This window comes from Hyperolius riggenbachi, chromosome 10, assembly GCF_040937935.1.
Source record: "Hyperolius riggenbachi isolate aHypRig1 chromosome 10, aHypRig1.pri, whole genome shotgun sequence".
Lineage (NCBI taxonomy): Eukaryota > Metazoa > Chordata > Amphibia > Anura > Hyperoliidae > Hyperolius > Hyperolius riggenbachi.
In genome coordinates, this window is record NC_090655.1 from 273083979 (window position 1) to 273101828 (window position 17850).

The following is a 17850-nucleotide window of genomic DNA, read 5'->3' on the forward strand; positions in this document are numbered from 1 at the left end:
GCCAACTACTACCCTTCCCTTCCTCCCATACAGGGGACTATACTACAGATCAGGGTATAACTAGAGGGGAGGAGCACCTGATATCACAGGGGGGCCCAGAGCCAACTACTACCCTTCCCTTCCTCCCATACAGGGGACTATACTACAGATCAGGGTATAACTAGAGGGGAGGAGCACCTGATATCACAGTGGGCCCAGAGCCAACTACTATCCTTCCCTCCCTCCCATACAGGGGACTATACTACAGATCAGGGTATAACTAGAGGGGAGCAGCACCTGTTATCACAGGGGGGCCCAGAGCCAACTACTACCCTTCCTTACCTCCCATACAGGGGACTATACTACAGATCAGGGTATAACTAGAGGGGAGGAGCACCTGATATCACAGGGGAGCCCAGAGCCAACTACTACCCTTCCCTCCCTCCCATACAGGGGACTATACTACAGATCAGGGTATAACTAGAGGGGAGAAGCACCTGATATCACAGGGGGGCCCAGAGCCAACTACTACCCTCCCCTTCCTCCCATACAGGGGACTATACTACAGATCAGGGTATAACTAGAGGGGGGCTGCACCTGATATCACAATGGGGCCCAGAGCCAACTACTACCCTTCCCTTCCTCCCATACAGGGGACTATACTACAGATCAGGGCATAACTAGAGGGGAGCAGCACCTGATATCACAGGAGGGCCCAGAGCCAACTACTACCCTTCCCTTCCTCCCATACAGGGGACTGTACTACAGATCAGGGTATAACTAGAGGGGAGGAGCACCTGATATCACAGTGGGCCCAGAGCCAACTACTACCCTTCCCTTCCCCCCATACAGGGGACTATACTACAGATCAGGGTATAACTAGAGGGGAGCAGCACCTGATATCACAGGGGGGCCCAGAGCCAACTACTACCCTTCCCTTCCTCCCATACAGGGGACTATACTACAGATCAGGGGTATAACTAGAGGGGAGCAGCACGTGATATCACAGGGGGGCCAGAGCCAACTACTACCCTTCCCTCCCTCCCATACAGGGGACTATACTACAGATCAGGGTATAACTAGAGGGGAGCAGCACCTGATATCACAGGGGGGCCCAGAGCCAACTACTACCCTTCCCTTCCTCCTATACAGGGGACTATACTACAGATCAGGGGTATAACTAGAGGGGAGCAGCACCTGATATCACAGGGGGGCCAGAGCCACCTACTACTCTTCCCTTCCTCCCATACAGGGGACTATACTACAGATCAGGGTATAACTAGAGGGGAGGAGCACCTGATATCACAGGGGGGCCCAGAGCCAACTACTACCCTTCCCTTCCTCCCATACAGGGGACTATACTACAGATCAGGGTATAACTAGAGGGGAGGAGCACCTGATATCACAGGGGGGCCCAGAGCCAACTACTACCCTCCCCTTCCTCCCATACAGGGGACTATACTACAGATCAGGGTATAACTAGAGGGGAGGAGCACCTGATATCACAGGGGAGCCCAGAGCCAACTACTACCCTTCCCTACCTCCCATACAGGGGACTATACTACATATCAGGGTATAACTAGAGGGGGGCAGCACCTGATATCACAGGAGGGCCCAGAGCCAACTACTACCCTCCCCTTCCTCCCATACAGGGGACTATACTACAGATCAGGGTATAACTAGAGGGGGGCTGCACCTGATATCACAATGGGGCCCAGAGCCAACTACTACCCTTCCCTTCCTCCCATACAGGGGACTATACTACAGATCAGGGCATAACTAGAGGGGAGCAGCACCTGATATCACAGGAGGGCCCAGAGCCAACTACTACCCTTCCCTTCCTCCCATACAGGGGACTGTACTACAGATCAGGGTATAACTAGAGGGGAGGAGCACCTGATATCACAGTGGGCCCAGAGCCAACTACTACCCTTCCCTTCCCCCCATACAGGGGACTATACTACAGATCAGGGTATAACTAGAGGGGAGCAGCACCTGATATCACAGGGGGGCCCAGAGCCAACTACTACCCTTCCCTTCCTCCCATACAGGGGACTATACTACAGATCAGGGGTATAACTAGAGGGGAGCAGCACCTGATATCACAGGGGGGCCAGAGCCACCTACTACTCTTCCCTTCCTCCCATACAGGAGACTATACTACAGATCAGGGTATAACTAGAGGGGAGGAGCACCTGATATCACAGGGGGCCAAGAGACAACTACTACCCTCCCTTTCCTCCCATACAGGGGATTATACTACAGATCATGGTATAAATAGAGGGGGGCAGCACCTGATATCACAGGGGGCCCAGAGCCAACTACTACCCCCCCCTTCCTCCCATACAGGGGACTATACTACAGATCAGGGTATAACTAGAGTGGAGGAGCACCTGATATCACAGGGGGCCCAGAGCCAACTACTACCCTTCCCTTCCTCCCATACAGGGGACTATACTACAGATCAGGGTATAACTAGAGGGGAGGAGCACCTGATATCACAGAGGGGCTCAGAGCCAACTACTACCCTTCCCTTCCTCCCATACAGGGGACTATACTACAGAACAGGGTATAACTAGAGGGGAGCAGCACCTGATATCACAGGGGGGCCCAGAGCCAACTACTACCCTTCCCTTCCTCCCATACAGGGGACTATACTACAGATCAGGGTATAACTAGAGGAGATGAGCACCTGATATCACAGGGGGGCCCAGAGCCAACTACTACCCTTCCCTTCCTCCCATACAGGGGACTATACTACAGATCAGGGTATAACTAGAGGGGAGCAGCACCTGTTATCACAGGGGGCCCAGAGCCAACTACTACCCTTCCCTTCCTCCCATACAGGGGACTATACTACAGATCAGGGTATAACTAGAGGGGAGCAGCACCTGATATCACAGGGGAGCCCAGAGCCAACTACTACCCTTCCCTCCCTCCCATACAGGGGACTATACTACAGATCAGGGTATAACTAGAGGGGAGCAGCACCTGATATCACAGGGGGCCCAGAGCCAACTACTACCCTTCCCTTCCTCCCATACAGGGGACTATACTACAGATCAGGGTATAACTAGAGGGGAGCAGCACCTGATATCACAGGGGGCACAGAGCCAACTACTACCCTTCCCTTCCTCCCATACAGGGGACTATACTACAGATCAGGGGTATAACTAGAGGAGATGAGCACCTGATATCACAGGGGGGCCCAGAGCCAACTACTACCCTTCCCTTCCTCCCATACAGGGGACTATCCTACAGATCAGGGTATAACTAGAGGAGGGCAGCACCTGATATCACAGGGGGCCCAGAGCCGACTACAACCCTTCCCTTCCTCCCATACAGGGGACTATACTACAGATCAGGGTATAACTAGAGGGGGGAGCACCTGATATCACAGGGGGGCCCAGAGCCAACTACTACCCTTCCCTTCCTCCCATACAGGGGACTATACTACAGATCAGGGTATAACTAGAGTGGAGGAGCACCTGATATCACAGGGGGGCCCAGAGCCAACTACTACCCTTCCCTTCCTCCCATACAGGGGACTATACTACAGATCAGGGGTATAACTAGAGGGGAGCAGCACCTGATATCACAGGGGAGCCCAGAGCCAACTACTACCCTCCCCTTCCCCCCATACAGGGGACTATCCTACAGATCAGGGTATAACTAGAGGGGAGCAGCACCTGATATCACAGGGGAGCCCAGAGCCAACTACTACCCTTCCCTTCCTCCCATACAGGGGACTATACTACAGATCAGGGTATAACTAGAGGGGAGCAGCACCTGATATCACAGGGGAGCCCAGAGCCAACTACTATCCTTCCCTCCCTCCCATACAGGGGACTATACTACAGATCAGGGTATAACTAGAGGGGAGCAGCACCTGTTATCACAGGGAGCCCAGAGCCAACTACTACCCTTCCCTTCCTCCCATACAGGGGACTATACTACAGATCATGGTATAAATAGAGGGGGGCAGCACCTGATATCACAGGGGGCCCAGAGCCAACTACTACCCTTCCCTTCCTTCCATACAGGGGACTATACTTACAGATCAGGGTATAACTAGAGGGGAGGAGCACCTGATATCACAGGGGGGCCCAGAGCCAACTACTACCCTTCCCTTTCTCCCATACAGGGGACTATACTACAGATCAGGGTATAACTAGAGGGGGGCAGCACCTGATATCACAGGGGGCCCAGAGCCAACTACTACCCTTCCCTTCCTCTCATACAGGGGACTATACTACAGATCAGGGTATAACTAGAGGGGAGGAGCACCTGATATCACATGGGAGCCCAGAGCCAACTACTACCCTCCCCTTCCTCCCATACAGGGGACTATACTACAGATCAGGGTATAACTAGGGGGGAGCAGCACCTGATATCACAGGGGGGCCCAGAGCCAACTACTACCCTTCCCTTCCTCCCATACAGGGGACTATACTACAGATCAGGGTATAACTAGAGGGGGGCAGCACCTGATATCAAAGGGGGGCCCAGAGCCAACTACTACCCTTCCCTTCCTCCCATACAGGGGACTATACTACAGATCAGGGTATAACTAGAGGGGAGGAGCACCTGATATCACAGGGGGGCCCAGAGCCAACTACTACCCTTCCCTTCCTTCCATACAGGGGACTATACTACAGATCAGGGGTATAACTAGAGGGGAGCAGCACCTGATATCACAGGGGGCCCAGAGCCAACTTCTACCCTTCCCTTCCTCCCATACATGGGACTATACTACAGATCAGGGTATAACTAGAGGGGAGCAGCGCCTGATATCACAGGGGGGGGGGGGGGGGGGCAGAGCCAACTACTACCCTTCCCTTCCTCCCATACAGGGGACTATACTACGTATCAGGGTATAACTAGAGGGGAGCAGCACCTGATATCACAGGGGGCCCAGAGCCAACTACTACCCTTCCCTTCCTCCCATACAGGGGACTATACTACAGATCAGGGTATAACTAGAGGGGAGGAGCACCTGATATCACAGGGAGCCCAGAGCCAACTACTACCCTCCCTTCCTCCCATACAGGGGACTATACTACGTATCAGGGTATAACTAGAGGGGAGCAGCGCCTGATATCACAGGGGGGGGGGGGCAGAGCCGACTACAACCCTTCCCTTCCTCCCATACAGAGGACTATACTACAGATCAGGGTATAACTAGAGTGGAGGAGCACCTGATATCACAGGGGGCCCAGAGCCAACTACTACCCTTCCCTTCCTTCAATACAGGGGACTATAATACAGATCAGGGTATAACTAGAGGGGAGCAGCACCTGATATTACAGGGGAGCCCAGAGCCAACTACTACCCTTCCCTTCCTCCCATACAGGGGACTATACTACAGATCAGGGTATAACTAGAGGGGGGCAGCACCTGATATCAAAGGGGGGCCCAGAGCCAACTACTACCCCCCCCCCCCTTCCTCCCATACAGGGGACTATACTACAGATCAGGGTATAACTAGAGTGGAGGAGCACCTGATATCACAGGGGGCCCAGAGCCAACTACTACCCTTCCCTTCCTCCCATACAGGGGACTATACTACAGATCAGGGTATAACTAGAGGGGAGGAGCACCTGATATCACAGAGGGGCTCAGAGCCAACTACTACCCTTCCCTTCCTCCCATACAGGGGACTATACTACAGAACAGGGTATAACTAGAGGGGAGCAGCACCTGATATCACAGGGGGCCCCAGAGCCAACTACTACCCTTCCCTTCCTCCCATACAGGGGACTATACTACAGATCAGGGTATAACTAGAGGAGATGAGCACCTGATATCACAGGGGTGCCCAGAGCCAACTACTACCCTTCCCTTCCTCCCATACAGGGGACTATACTACAGATCAGGGTATAACTAGAGGGGAGCAGCACCTGTTATCACAGGGGGCCCAGAGCCAACTACTACCCTTCCCTTCCTCCCATACAGGGGACTATACTACAGATCAGGGTATAACTAGAGGGGAGCAGCACCTGATATCACAGGGGAGCCCAGAGCCAACTACTACCCTTCCCTCCCTCCCATACAGGGGACTATACTACAGATCAGGGTATAACTAGAGGGGAGCAGCACCTGAAATCACAGGGGAGCCCAGAGCCAACTACTACCCTTCCCTTCCTCCCATACAGGGGACTATACTACAGATCAGGGTATAACTAGAGGGGAGCAGCACCTGATATCACAGGGGAGCCCAGAGCCAACTACTACCCTTCCCTTCCTCCCATACAGGGGACTATACTACAGATCAGGGGTATAACTAGAGGAGATGAGCACCTGATATCACAGGGGGGCCCAGAGCCAACTACTACCCTTCCCTTCCTCCCATACAGGGGACTATCCTACAGATCAGGGTATAACTAGAGGAGGGCAGCACCTGATATCACAGGGGGCCCAGAGCCGACTACAACCCTTCCCTTCCTCCCATACAGGGGACTATACTACAGATCAGGGTATAACTAGAGGGGGGAGCACCTGATATCACAGGGGGGGCCCAGAGCCAACTACTACCCTTCCCTTCCTCCCATACAGGGGACTATACTACAGATCAGGGTATAACTAGAGTGGAGGAGCACCTGATATCACAGGGGGGCCCAGAGCCAACTACTACCCTTCCCTTCCTCCCATACAGGGGACTATACTACAGATCAGGGGTATAACTAGAGGGGAGCAGCACCTGATATCACAGGGGAGCCCAGAGCCAACTACTACCCTCCCCTTCCCCCCATACAGGGGACTATCCTACAGATCAGGGTATAACTAGAGGGGAGCAGCACCTGATATCACAGGGGAGCCCAGAGCCAACTACTACCCTCCCCTTCCTCCCATACAGGGGACTATACTACAGATCAGGGTATAACTAGAGGGGAGCAGCACCTGATATCACAGGGGAGCCCAGAGCCAACTACTATCCTTCCCTCCCTCCCATACAGGGGACTATACTACAGATCAGGGTATAACTAGAGGGGAGCAGCACCTGTTATCACAGGGAGCCCAGAGCCAACTACTACCCTTTCCTTCCTCCCATACAGGGGACTATACTACAGATCATGGTATAAATAGAGGGGGGCAGCACCTGATATCACAGGGGGCCCAGAGCCAACTACTACCCTTCCCTTCCTTCCATACAGGGGACTATACTTACAGATCAGGGTATAACTAGAGGGGAGGAGCACCTGATATCACAGGGGGGCCCAGAGCCAACTACTACCCTTCCCTTTCTCCCATACAGGGGACTATACTACAGATCAGGGTATAACTAGAGGGGGGCAGCACCTGATATCACAGGGGGCCCAGAGCCAACTACTACCCTTCCCTTCCTCTCATACAGGGGACTATACTACAGATCAGGGTATAACTAGAGGGGAGGAGCACCTGATATCACATGGGAGCCCAGAGCCAACTACTACCCTCCCCTTCCTCCCATACAGGGGACTATACTACAGATCAGGGTATAACTAGGGGGGAGCAGCACCTGATATCACAGGGGGGCCCAGAGCCAACTACTACCCTTCCCTTCCTCCCATACAGGGGACTATACTACAGATCTGGGTATAACTAGAGGGGGGCAGCACCTGATATCAAAGGGGGGCCCAGAGCCAACTACTACCCTTCCCTTCCTCCCATACAGGGGACTATACTACAGATCAGGGTATAACTAGAGGGGAGGAGCACCTGATATCACAGGGGGGCCCAGAGCCAACTACTACCCTTCCCTTCCTTCCATACAGGGGACTATACTACAGATCAGGGGTATAACTAGAGGGGAGCAGCACCTGATATCACAGGGGGCCCAGAGCCAACTACTACCCTTCCCTTCCTCCCATACAGGGGACTATACTACAGATCAGGGTATAACTAGAGGGGAGCAGCACCTGATATCACAGGGGGCCCAGAGCCAACTACTACCCTTCCCTTCCTCCCATACAGGGGACTATACTACAGATCAGGGTATAACTAGAGGGGAGCAGCGCCTGATATCACAGGGGAGGGGGGGGGGGGGGGGCAGAGCCAACTACTACCCTTCCCTTCCTCCCATACAGGGGACTATACTACGTATCAGGGTATAACTAGAGGGGAGCAGCACCTGATATCACAGGGGGCCCAGAGCCAACTACTACCCTTCCCTTCCTCCCACACAGGGGACTATACTACAGATCAGGGTATAACTAGAGGGGAGGAGCACCTGATATCACAGGGAGCCCAGAGCCAACTACTACCCTCCCTTCCTCCCATACAGGGGACTATACTACGTATCAGGGTATAACTAGAGGGGAGCAGCGCCTGATATCACAGGGGGGGGGGGGCAGAGCCGACTACAACCCTTCCCTTCCTCCCATACAGAGGACTATACTACAGATCAGGGTATAACTAGAGTGGAGGAGCACCTGATATCACAGGGGGCCCAGAGCCAACTACTACCCTTCCCTTCCTCCAATACAGGGGACTATAATACAGATCAGGGTATAACTAGAGGGGAGCAGCACCTGATATCACAGGGGAGCCCAGAGCCAACTACTACCCTTCCCTTCCTCCCATACAGGGGACTATACTACAGATCAGGGTATAACTAGAGGGGAGGAGCACCTGATATCACAGGGGGCCCAGAGCCAACTACTACCCTTCCCTTCCTCCCATACAGGGGACTATACTACAGATCAGGGTATAACTAGAGGGGAGGAGCACCTGATATCACAGGGGAGCCCAGAGCCAACTACTACCCTTCCCTTCCTCCCATACAGGGGACTATACTACAGATCAGGGTATAATTAGAGGGAGGAGCACCTGATATCACAGGGGGGCCCAGAACCAACTACTACCCTTCCCTTCCTCCCATACAGGGGACTATACTACAGATCAGGGTATAACTAGAGGGGGGAGCACCTGATATCACAGGGGGGCCCAGAGCCAACTACTACCCTTCCCTTCCTCCCATACAGGGGACTATACTACAGATCAGGGTATAACTAGAGGGGGGCAGCACCTGATATCACAGGGGGGCCCAGAGCCAACTGCTACCCTCCCCTTCCTCCCATACAGGAGACTATACTACAGAACAGGGTATAACTAGAGGGGGGCAGCACCTGATATCACAGGGGGGACCAGAGCCAACTACTACCCTTCCCTGCCTCCCATACAGGGGACTATACTACAGATCAGGGTATAACTAGAGGGGAGCAGCACCTGATATCACAGGGGAGCCCAGAGCCAACTACTACCCTTCCCTTCCTCCCATACAGGGGACTATACTACAGATCAGGGTATAACTAGAGGGGGGAGCACCTGATATCACAGGGGGGCCCAGAGCCAACTACTACCCTTCCCTTCCTCCCATACAGGGGACTATACTACAGATCAGGGTATAACTAGAGGGGGGCAGCACCTGATATCACAGGGGGGCCCAGAGCCAACTGCTACCCTCCCCTTCCTCCCATACAGGAGACTATACTACAGAACAGGGTATAACTAGAGGGGGGCAGCACCTGATATCACAGGGGGGACCAGAGCCAACTACTACCCTTCCCTGCCTCCCATACAGGGGACTATACTACAGATCAGGGTATAACTAGAGGGGAGCAGCACCTGATATCACAGGGGGGACCAGAGCCAACTACTACCCTTCCCTTCCTCCCATACAGGGGACTATACTACAGATCAGGGTATAACTAGAGGGGAGGAGCACCTGATATCACAGGGGGCCCAGAGCCAACTACTACCCTTCCCTGCCTCCCATACAGGGGACTATACTACAGATCAGGGTATAACTAGAGGGGAGCAGCACCTGATATCACAGGGGGGACCAGAGCCAACTACTACCCTTCCCTTCCTCCCATACAGGGGACTATACTACAGATCAGGGTATAACTAGAGGGGAGCAGCACCTGATATCACAGGGGGCCCAGAGCCAACTACTACCCTTCCCTCCCTCCCATACAGGGGACTATACTACAGATCAGGGGTATAACTAGAGGGGAGGAGCACCTGATATTACAGGGGGGCCCAGAGCCAACTACTACCCTTCCCTCCCTCCCATACAGGGGACTATACTACAGATCAGGGGTATAACTAGAGGGAGGAGCCCCTGATATCACAGGAGGGCCCAGAGCCAACTACTACCCTTCCCTTCCTCCCATACAGGGGACTATACTACAGATCAGGGGTATAACTAGAGGGGAGGAGCACCTGATATCACAGGGGGCCCAGAGCCAACTACTACCCTTCCTCCCATACAGGGGACTATACTACAGATCAGGGTATAACTAGAGGGGAGCAGCACCTGATATCACAGGGGGCCCAGAGCCAACTACTACCCTTCCCTTCCTCCCATACAGGGGACTATACTACAGATCAGGGTATAACTAGAGGGGAGGAGCACCTGATATCACAGGGGGCCCAGAGCCAACTACTACCCTTCCCTTCCTCCCATACAGGGGACTATACTACAGATCAGGGTATAACTAGAGGGGAGCAGCACCTGATATCACAGGGGGCCCAGAGCCAACTACTACCCTTCCCTTCCTCCCATACAGGGGACTATACTACAGATCAGGGTATAACTAGAGGGGAGGAGCACCTGATATCACAGGGGAGCCCAGAGCCAACTACTACCCTTCCCTTCCTCCCATACAGGGGACTATACTACAGATCAGGGTATAACTAGAGGGGAGCAGCACCTGATATCACAGGGGGCCCAGAGCCAACTACTACCCTTCCCTTCCTCCCATACAGGGGACTATACTACAGATCATGGTATAAATAGAGGGGGGCAGCACCTGATATCACAGGGGGGCCCAGAGCCAACTACTACCCATCCCTTCCTCCCATACAGGGGACTATACTACAGATCAGGGTATAACTAGAGGGGAGCAGCACCTGATATCACAGGGGGCCCAGAGCCAACTACTACCCTTCCCTTCCTCCCATACAGGGGACTATACTACAGATCAGGGGTATAACTAGAGGGGAGGAGCACCTGATATCACAGGGGGCCCAGAGCCAACTACTACCCTTCCTCCCATACAGGGGACTATACTACAGATCAGGGTATAACTAGAGGGGAGCAGCACCTGATATCACAGGGGGCCCAGAGCCAACTACTACCCTTCCCTTCCCTTCCTCCCATACAGGGGACTATACTACAGATCAGGGTATAACTAGAGGGGAGCACCTGATATCACAGGGGGGGCCCAGAGCCAACTACTACCCTTCCCTTCCTCCCATACAGGGGACTATACTACAGATCAGGGTATAACTAGAGGGGAGGAGCACCTGATATCACAGGGGGCCCAGAGCCAACTACTACCCTTCCCTTCCTCCCATACAGGGGACTATACTACAGATCAGGGTATAACTAGAGGGGAGCAGCACCTGATATCACAGGGGGCCCAGAGCCAACTACTACCCTTCCCTTCCTCCCATACAGGGGACTATACTACAGATCAGGGTATAACTAGAGGGGAGGAGCACCTGATATCACAGGGGAGCCCAGAGCCAACTACTACCCTTCCCTTCCTCCCATACAGGGGACTATACTACAGATCAGGGTATAACTAGAGGGGAGCAGCACCTGATATCACAGGGGGCCCAGAGCCAACTACTACCCTTCCCTTCCTCCCATACAGGGGACTATACTACAGATCATGGTATAAATAGAGGGGGGCAGCACCTGATATCACAGGGGGGCCCAGAGCCAACTACTACCCATCCCTTCCTCCCATACAGGGGACTATACTACAGATCAGGGTATAACTAGAGGGGAGGAGCACCTGATATCACAGGGGAGCCCAGAGCCAACTACTACCCTTCCCTTCCTCACATACAGGGGACTATACTACAGATCAGGGTATAACTAGAGGGGAGCAGCACCTGATATCACAGGGGGGCCCAGAGCCAACTACTACCCTTCCCTTCCTCCCATACAGGGGACTATACTACAGATCAGGGTATAACTAGAGGGGAGGAGCACCTGATATCACAGGGGGCCCAGAGCCAACTACTACCCTTCCCTTCCTCCCATACAGGGGACTATACTACAGATCAGGGTATAACTAGAGGGGAGCAGCACCTGATATCACAGGGGGCCCAGAGCCAACTACTACCCTTCCCTTCCTCCCATACAGGGGACTATACTACAGATCAGGGTATAACTAGAGGGGAGGAGCACCTGATATCACAGGGGAGCCCAGAGCCAACTACTACCCTTCCCTTCCTCCCATACAGGGGACTATACTACAGATCAGGGTATAACTAGAGGGGAGCAGCACCTGATATCACAGGGGGCCCAGAGCCAACTACTACCCTTCCCTTCCTCCCATACAGGGGACTATACTACAGATCATGGTATAAATAGAGGGGGGCAGCACCTGATATCACAGGGGGGCCCAGAGCCAACTACTACCCATCCCTTCCTCCCATACAGGGGACTATACTACAGATCAGGGTATAACTAGAGGGGAGGAGCACCTGATATCACAGGGGAGCCCAGAGCCAACTACTACCCTTCCCTTCCTCCCATACAGGGGACTATACTACAGATCAGGGTATAACTAGAGGGGAGCAGCACCTGATATCACAGGGGAGCCCAGAGCCAACTACTACCCTTCCCTTCCTCCCATACAGGGGACTATACTACAGATCAGGGTATAACTAGAGAGGAGGAGCACCTGATATCACAGGGGAGCCCAGAGCCAACTACTACCCTTCCCTTCCTCCCATACAGGGGACTATACTACAGATCATGGTATAAATAGAGGGGGGCAGCACCTGATATCACAGGGGGGCCCAGAGCCAACTACTACCCATCCCTTCCTCCCATACAGGGGACTATACTACAGATCAGGGTATAACTAGAGGGGAGGAGCACCTGATATCACAGGGGGCCCAGAGCCAACTACTACCCTTCCCTTCCTCCCATACAGGGGACTATACTACAGATCAGGGTATAACTAGAGGGGAGGAGCACCTGATATCACAGGGAGCCCAGAGCCAACTACTACCCTTCCCTCCCTCACATACAGGGGACTATACTACAGATCAGGGTATAACTAGAGGGGAGGAGCACCTGATATCACAGGGGGGCCCAGAGCCAACAACTACCCTTCCCTTCCTCCCATACAGGGGACTATACTACAGATCAGGGTATAACTAGAGGGGAGGAGCACCTGATATCACAGGGGAGCCCAGAGCCAACTACTACCCTTCCCTTCCTCCCATACAGGGGACTATACTACAGATCAGGGTATAACTAGAGGGGAGCAGCACCTGATATCACAGGGGAGCCCAGAGCCAACTACTACCCTTCCCTTCCTCCCATACAGGGGACTATACTACAGATCAGGGTATAACTAGAGGGGAGGAGCACCTGATATCACAGGGGAGCCCAGAGCCAACTACTACCCTTCCCTTCCTCCCATACAGGGGACTATACTACAGATCAGGGTATAACTAGAGGGGAGCAGCACCTGATATCACAGGGGGGCCCAGAGCCAACTACTACCCTTCCCTTCCACCCATACAGGGGACTATACTACAGATCAGGGTATAACTAGAGGGGAGGAGCACCTGATAATACAGGGGGCCCAGAGCCAACTACTACCCTTCCCTTCCTCCCATACAGGGGACTATACTACAGATCAGGGTATAACTAGAGGGGAGCAGCACCTGATATCACAGGGGGCCCAGAGCCAACTACTACCCTTCCCTTCCTCCCATACAGGGGACTATACTACAGATCAGGGTATAACTAGAGGGGAGCAGCACCTGATATCACAGGGGGGCCCAGAGCCAACTACTACCCTTCCCTTCCTCCCATACAGGGGACTATACTACAGATCAGGGGTATAACTAGAGGGGAGGAGCACCTGATATCACAGGGGAGCCCAGAGCCAACTACTACCCTTCCCTTCCTCCCATACAGTGGACTATACTACAGATCAGGGTATAACTAGAGGGGAGCAGCACCTGATATCACAGGGGGGCCCAGAGCCAACTACTACCCTTCCCTCCCTCCCATACAGGGGACTATACTACAGATCAGGGTATAACTAGGGGGAGGAGCACCTGATATCACAGGGGGGCCCAGAGCCAACTACTACCCTTCCTTTCCTCCCATACAGGGGACTATACTACAGATCAGGGTATAACTAGAGGGGAGGAGCACCTGATATCACAGGGGGCCCAGAGCCAACTACTACCCTTCCCTTCCTCCCATACAGGGGACTATACTACAGATCAGGGTATAACTAGAGGGGAGCAGCACCTGATATCACAGGGGGCCCAGAGCCAACTACTACCCTTCCCTTCCTCCCATACAGGGGACTATACTACAGATCAGGGTATAACTAGAGGGGAGGAGCACCTGATATCACAGGGGAGCCCAGAGCCAACTACTACCCTTCCCTTCCTCCCATACAGGGGACTATACTACAGATCAGGGTATAACTAGAGGGGAGCAGCACCTGATATCACAGGGGGCCCAGAGCCAACTACTACCCTTCCCTTCCTCCCATACAGGGGACTATACTACAGATCATGGTATAAATAGAGGGGGGCAGCACCTGATATCACAGGGGGGCCCAGAGCCAACTACTACCCATCCCTTCCTCCCATACAGGGGACTATACTACAGATCAGGGTATAACTAGAGGGGAGGAGCACCTGATATCACAGGGGAGCCCAGAGCCAACTACTACCCTTCCCTTCCTCCCATACAGGGGACTATACTACAGATCAGGGTATAACTAGAGGGGAGCAGCACCTGATATCACAGGGGGCCCAGAGCCAACTACTACCCTTCCCTTCCTCCCATACAGGGGACTATACTACAGATCAGGGTATAACTAGAGGGGAGGAGCACCTGATATCACAGGGGAGCCCAGAGCCAACTACTACCCTTCCCTTCCTCCCATACAGGGGACTATACTACAGATCAGGGTATAACTAGAGGGGAGCAGCACCTGATATCACAGGGGAGCCCAGAGCCAACTACTACCCTTCCCTTCCTCCCATACAGGGGACTATACTACAGATCAGGGTATAACTAGAGAGGAGGAGCACCTGATATCACAGGGGAGCCCAGAGCCAACTACTACCCTTCCCTTCCTCCCATACAGGGGACTATACTACAGATCATGGTATAAATAGAGGGGGGCAGCACCTGATATCACAGGGGGGCCCAGAGCCAACTACTACCCATCCCTTCCTCCCATACAGGGGACTATACTACAGATCAGGGTATAACTAGAGGGGAGGAGCACCTGATATCACAGGGGGCCCAGAGCCAACTACTACCCTTCCCTTCCTCCCATACAGGGGACTATACTACAGATCAGGGTATAACTAGAGGGGAGGAGCACCTGATATCACAGGGAGCCCAGAGCCAACTACTACCCTTCCCTCCCTCACATACAGGGGACTATACTACAGATCAGGGTATAACTAGAGGGGAGGAGCACCTGATATCACAGGGGGGCCCAGAGCCAACAACTACCCTTCCCTTCCTCCCATACAGGGGACTATACTACAGATCAGGGTATAACTAGAGGGGAGGAGCACCTGATATCACAGGGGAGCCCAGAGCCAACTACTACCCTTCCCTTCCTCCCATACAGGGGACTATACTACAGATCAGGGTATAACTAGAGGGGAGCAGCACCTGATATCACAGGGGAGCCCAGAGCCAACTACTACCCTTCCCTTCCTCCCATACAGGGGACTATACTACAGATCAGGGTATAACTAGAGGGGAGGAGCACCTGATATCACAGGGGAGCCCAGAGCCAACTACTACCCTTCCCTTCCTCCCATACAGGGGACTATACTACAGATCAGGGTATAACTAGAGGGGAGCAGCACCTGATATCACAGGGGGGCCCAGAGCCAACTACTACCCTTCCCTTCCACCCATACAGGGGACTATACTACAGATCAGGGTATAACTAGAGGGAGGAGCACCTGATATCACAGGGGGGCCCATAGGCAACTACTACCCTTCCCTCCCTCCCATACAGGGGACTATACTACAGATCAGGGTATAACTAGAGGGGAGGAGCACCTGATATCACAGGGGGGCCCAGAGGCAACTACTACCCTTCCCTCCCTCCCATACAGGGGACTATACTACAGATCAGGGTATAACTAGAGGGGGGCAGCACCTGATATCACAGGGGGGCCCAGAGCCAACTACTACCCTTCCCTTCCTCCCATACAGGGGACTATACTACAGATCAGGGTATAACTAGAGGGGAGCAGCACCTGATATCACAGGGGAGCCCAGAGCCAACTACTACCCTTCCCTTCCTCCCATACAGGGGACTATACTACAGATCAGGGTATAACTAGAGGGGAGCAGCACCTGATAACACAGGGGGCCCAGAGCCAACTACTACCCTTCGCTTCCTCCCATACAGGGGACTATACTACATATCAGGGTATAACTAGAGGGGAGGAGCACCTGATATCACAGGGGGGCCCAGAGCCAACTACTACCCTTCCCTTCCTCCCATACAGGGGACTATACTACAGATCAGGGTATAACTAGAGGGGAGGAGCACCTGATAATACAGGGGGCCCAGAGCCAACTACTACCCTTCCCTTCCTCCCATACAGGGGACTATACTACAGATCAGGGGTATAAATAGAGGGGAGGAGCACCTGACATCACAGGGGGCCCAGAGCCAACTACTACCCTTCCCTTCCTCCCATACAGGGGACTATACTACAGATCAGGGTATAACTAGAGGGGAGCAGCACCTGATATCACAGGGGGGCCCAGAGGCAACTACTACCCTTCCCTTCCTCCCATACAGGGGACTATACTACAGATCAGGGGTTTTGTGGCTACACTGGTTATGGGTGTGAAGATCAGGATGGCCACACTTGTTTTATGACCCGTGTTAGATGGATCCCAAGGGGAGGCGGGGGAAGGGATATGAACATTGGGGGGCCATTGAAGCTTCTCTGAGGGGCTCCATGATTTGTAGTTATGCCACTGCTTGCATTGTATAAGGAAATAAATATGTCAGCCTGCATATTGCTGTCACTTCAGGTGTGCTATAATGCCCATCAGGAGTAGAGGGTGCTGGGGTGCGGGTGATAAAGGAATCAGGCTTACCTGTAACAATGGAGTCTCATGATTGGGCACCTCTGCATCTGCCATTCTCTGTGTACAGCACACACACTCTCAGGGACTTCTGGGTAATGGCAGCCAGTGGGCGATGACATAATGACATCATACATGCTATGTGAGGCTGTGGTCGCCATCTTGGAGACTGGGAGGAGGTATCCATACATAGTACTGTCTGCCCTTACTATGCAAAAGTCACGTAGGGTGGGCAGTTAGCAGATGTATAGGAATTTTATATCTCTGTACACAGGGAAATTCAGAACACGATTATGTGGTGAACATAAGGCTACAACAACGCAAACATAATTAAATATAATTCTCTCCTGCCATCTAGTGTTCAGTTGTCAGAATTACAATTGATAAAATAATTTCGAATTATCGCAAATTCCTTCCGTTTCAAGAAGGCAAACCACACTTACCATCACTTCCTGTCTGCGTTACATATTTCCTGTCTTCGGTTTCATTTTTTTTCCTGTTTGTGCTTTCCACCTGGGAGAACTAAGATTGCCATCTTGTGGAGAATAAGCTAACAGCATCCTCTGTTAGTAGAATTACAGTAATTGCACTCACTCTATTGTAATTATACAGTATATTATTATTATTATTTATTTATAAAGCGCCAACATATTCCGTGGCGCTGTACAATGTAAGAAAACAAACAAGGGATACATAATGATACAGACAATGATATACATCAAATATGAACACTGATACAAGATACAGCA

General features: G+C 52.9%; 2 protein-coding genes across 2 annotated transcripts in view; both read right to left on the reverse strand.

Annotated features, from left to right (window-relative positions):
• LOC137535864 (uncharacterized) overlaps positions 1-17152 on the reverse strand; it is a 60531-nt gene extending 43379 nt beyond the window's left edge. The window contains exon 1 of the mRNA XM_068257744.1: positions 17114-17152. The gene's annotated coding sequence lies outside the window, so the exon portion shown is untranslated. The remainder of the gene's footprint in view (positions 1-17113) is intronic.
• The window catches only part of LOC137535445 (zinc finger protein 585A-like), a 184376-nt gene that overhangs the window by 132244 nt on the left and 34282 nt on the right, over positions 1-17850 (reverse strand). The window lies entirely within an intron of this gene.